Below are 4,607 nucleotides of genomic sequence, written 5' to 3' on the forward strand. Positions count from 1 at the left end.
GGTAAGTGGCACACACATAAGCCAAGAAAGAGAGGAGGCGGGATGTAAGCCCCTTTTAAGCTTATATTAAAACCAATAGATTTCACAAGCACAGCTGTGCAGGCGAAATCTATATAGGGCCCGGGCCTCTAACTCGTGGTCAGTTAAGTAAGTGCTCATGTCACTAGTGTCGCCGTTAGTGTAGCATGTTGGCCCAGGGCCCGCTACTTTACACTGCAAGTCTGTTTTGTTGACGTTTAAGCTAGTTGTAATCATTTATTTATCTCTGGAGAGACAACTTCTCACAAAGCATTCTACTTAGCAACAAATCTAGAATGGAGGTAGCGTGGATAAAACAAGGTAAAATTGGGCACTTTTCGGCAAACAACGACGAGCCTTGCTGTTCTTATTTGTATTTACAGAATCATCTGGCAACATCTACCATTATTAACATAGATAATCAATAACGACAAAATGAATTTGAATATATAACACGCTTTATCATGAACTTAATTTTAAGTAGTATTTTGTAAACACGATGGGATTTACTTTAGAACTTTTTCACTTACATAAAATCCCCTCAATCTTTCATTAACCACGATTAGGTGGCTCCTCTTTAAGAGGAGCCTTCTAGACAAATAGTAAAGAGCTATGAGGCATATTACCAACAAGTAGCAATATTTATCTCTAAATAGGCTTAGCGACGATTTTTTTTATCGCTGAGCATCGCCGGAATAACGTGCTATTAGCAAAGTTTATCTCCAAAGCGATACATTTTCCGGCCATAGTGGCGCATATCGCTTAGAATACAGCGATATTCACGCATTAGCGATGAAATGCTCTTGGCCATGTTATCCACCTCCCATTGGATAACATGGCTAAGAACTGGTCTGGGCAGGTGTTAGTATTTGGAGATATTCACGCTTAGCGCGAATAGTTCCATCGCTACGCCTGCCTTGCTAATAGGCGATAGCGATGTTAGCGACTGTTTTCAGTTTGGGTACGCCCACTTTGCATGTCATTAGCGATAAATATCGGTAACATGCAAAGCGGGCCCCAAACTGCTCGCTATCACCTAAAAGCTGTCGCTAACTGCTGTTAGCGACAGCTTGCTAATAGGGCGATAGAATTATCGCCGCTTAGCGGCCGAAAACGGCCGCTATAGCGGCGAAAATTCCCTATCGCCACCCTTGATAATATGCCCCCATATTCTTAACTTGGTTTATTGCAATTCAATACGTAGTGCGAAGTAACACCTAGTTCTATTAGACCGTGATTTCCATATTCACTTTAATTAACATGTGAAGGAGTCACAGATCTGTGAGCACTCACAGAAGTTAATATTAATAATTTAACACAGAAAAACAAAGAAAAGAAGTTGTTGGCATTGCACAGAAAATATGCAAATCTATAGGCAACTGTGGAGGAGATTTACTAAAGTTGTACACCGTGTTCGCGTCACAAAAGTAATGCAAATCGGCACAAAATCTTTTTTTCAATTGTGGGGCAGATTTACCAGCCCCCTGTGCCACCGGTGCGTCACTATTTGTGATGCACCAGCACCACATTTTGCTGCCCTATATTTACAAGGGCAGGAAAAGCCACCCTGTGTTCCTTTTCCTGTCCTTGGGGTCGTTCCATATGTGTTGCTGTGGGTGTTTCCACGTAACACCCAGGGAACTTGAGACATTTCCAGATTTACAAGAAATCGTAAATCTGCATTCCGCAGCACACATAGAAAGAAGAAATCACCTATGTCAAGTCAAGTCAAGTCAAGAGATTTATATAGCGCGCTACATACCCATAGGGTCTCAAGGCGCTTGAAGAAGGGTGGGGAATTACTTGTCGAATAGCCAAGTTTTAAGTTGCTTTCTGAATGCTAGGGGGTTCTGAGTAAGGCGAAGGTGAGTGCGAAGTGAGTTCCAGGTTTTAGCTGCCAGGTAGGAGAAGGATCTACCTCCCATGGTGGTTTTGTTGATTCAAGGTACAGTGGCAAGGGCTTGGTTGGAGGATCGTAGCTGGCGGGAGGGGGTGTAGAAGGAGAGTCGTGTGTTGAGGCATTCGGGTCCAAGTTCGTAAAGTGCTTTGTGTGCGTGGGTTAGGAGGCGGAAAGTAATCCTCTTATTTACGGGGAGCCAGTGGAGGTTTTTCAGGTGACCAGAGATGTGTTCTTTACGCGGGATGTCTAGTATGAGCCTGGCTGAAGCGTTCTGGATGCGTTGGAGTTTTTTCTGGAGTTTTGCGGTGGTACCGGCGTATAGGGTGTTTCCGTAGTCCAGGCGGCTCGTAACCAGTGCGTGGGTGACCGTTTTTTTAGTTTCGGTGGGGATCCAGCGAAATGTTTTTTTGAGCATGCGAAGAATGTTGAAGCAAGATGATGAAACGGCGTTGACTTGTCTGGTCATCGAGAGTGAGGAGTCCAGGATGACGCCCAGGTTCCGTGCGTGGTCCGTCGGGATGGGTGCTTTTCCAAGGGCCTCTAGCCACCAAGAGTCATCCCAGGCGGAGGGGGAGGTGCCTAAGATGAGGACTTCTGTTTTGTCTGAGTTCAGTTTCAGACGGCTGTGCTTCATCCACTCGGCAACTTCTTTCATTCCTTCGTGTAAGTTGGTTTTGGCGGTGTTAGGGTCTTTGGTGAGTGAAAGGATCAGTTGAGTGTCATCAGCGTAGGAGATGATGTTGAGGTTGTGTTGGCGAGCGATGGCCGCAAGGGGGCTCATGTATACGTTGAAGAGGGTGGGGCTGAGTGACGATCCTTGTGGCACGCCGCAGATGACTTCAGTGGCCTCTGACTTGAATGGTGGGAGGCGGACTCTTTGGGTTCTTCCGGTGAGGAACGAGGTGATCCATTCCAGTGCTTTTCCTTGGATTCCGACGTTTCTGAGGCGCTGTAATAGGGTGCTATGACAGACTGTGTCGAAGGCAGCGGAGAGGTCGAGGAGGATGAGGGCGACTGTGTTTCCATTGTCCAGTAGAGTTCGAATGTCGTCTGTTGCTGCGATGAGGGCGGTTTCAGTGCTGTGTTTGGCTCGGAAGCCGGACTGTGAGGAGTCGAGGGATTTGTTGGTTTCGAGGAAGGTGGCGAGCTGGTTGTTGACAGCTTTCTCGATGACTTTGGCCGGGAATGGAAGAAGCGAGATGGGGCGGTAGTTTTTGAGTTCGGTGGGGTCAGCTGTGGGTTTTTTCAGAAGGGCGCTGAGTTCTGCGTGTTTCCAGCTTTCCGGGAAGGTGGCGGAGTTGAGGGAGCAGTTGATGACATCTCGGAGGTGTGGTGCTATGATGGAGTCTGCTTTGTTGAAGATGTGGTGAGGGCATGGGTCAGTTGGGGATCCTGAGTGGACGGAGTTCATCAGGCGGATGGTGTCCTCAGTGGAGATTGGGTTCCAGTCATTAAGGATGTTCAAGGGGGGTGAAGGTCCTGCAGAAGGTTGGGTGGGTTGGTCTCCGGGTCGGTTGTCGAAGCTGTTGTGGATGTCTGCGATTTTGTTGTGGAAGAATGAATCTAGGGAGTCGCAGAGGGCTTGAGAGGGGGTGATGTCGTTGGAGTTGGCTGATGGGTTGGTAAATTCTTTGACGATGTTGAATAATTCCTTGCTGTTGTGGGCGTTGTTATCTAGTCGGTCCTTGAATGCGGCTTTCTTGGCAGATCGGATTAGTTGGTGGTGTATGCGGGTGGCGTTTTTGAAGGCGTCCCTGGTGCTGGTGTTTGGGTCTTTTTTCCAGGCCTTCTCGAGGGAGCGACAGAGTTTCTTGGATTTCTTAAGATCATCGTTGAACCAGGAGGCGTTTTTGCTGCCTAGTTTGATTTGACGTTTTTTCAATGGTGCTAGGATGTCGGCGCTGTTGGATAGCCATTGGGTGAGGTTAATGGCTGCTTGGTCTGGGTTTGAGGAGTGGGCGGGGGGGTTTAGAAGAAGCGATGAGGAGATCTGGTCGATGGTGATTTTGTTCCAGTTTCTTCGCAGAGTGGGTTGAGGATGGTTGTGGGTTGTGGTCTTATTGTAGATAAAGTGAACGCAGCTGTGGTCCGTCCAATGAAGAGCTGTGGTGTGACTGAATGAGACATGTTTGCTGGAGGTGAAGATAGGGTCGAGTGTGTGACCTGCAATGTGGGTGGGGTAGTGACAAGTTCTTTGAGTCCGAGGTTGGCGAGATTGTCCAGAAGGGTGGTGGCGCTGCTGTCATTGCTCTTTTCCAGGTGAAAGTTGAGGTCTCCCAATAGGATGTATTCCTCAGAGGGGAGGGCGTGTGGGGTGATAAAGTCAGTGATGTCGTCACTGAATTGTGCACGGGGTCCTGGAGGCCGGTAGAGGAGGGTGCCTCTGAGTGTGGTCTTGGGGTCGGTGTGGATCTGGAAGTGAAGGTGTTCGGCGCTGGGAAGGTTGACGTCTGAGCTGGTTGAGATGCGGATGGAGTTCTTATGGACGATAGCGATGCCTCCTCCTGTTTGGTCGGTGCTGTCCTTACGGATGATCTTGTAGCCTTCCGGGAAGGCAATGGTGATGTCTGGGGCTGATGAGGCGTTCATCCATGTTTCTGTTAGGAAGGCGACGTCCGGGAAGGTGGTGTCTAGTAGATTCCAGAGGTCGATGGCGTGCCTGTGGACCGAGCGGGTGTTGAGCAGGATG

The 4,607-nt window shown here is 48.5% G+C and overlaps 1 non-coding gene across 1 annotated transcript; it reads right to left on the reverse strand.

The window, feature by feature from the left end:
- Positions 1 to 583: 583 nt before the first annotated feature.
- Positions 584 to 641, reverse strand: LOC147746990 (U7 small nuclear RNA). Its single transcript, XR_015300497.1, has one exon. It is a non-coding gene; the product is annotated as a U7 small nuclear RNA (small nuclear RNA).
- Between the last annotated feature and the right edge of the window lie 3,966 nt (positions 642 to 4,607).

The sequence above is a fragment of the Lissotriton vulgaris genome, chromosome 1_1 (genome assembly GCF_964263255.1).
Source record: "Lissotriton vulgaris chromosome 1_1, aLisVul1.2, whole genome shotgun sequence".
NCBI lineage: Eukaryota > Metazoa > Chordata > Amphibia > Caudata > Salamandridae > Lissotriton > Lissotriton vulgaris.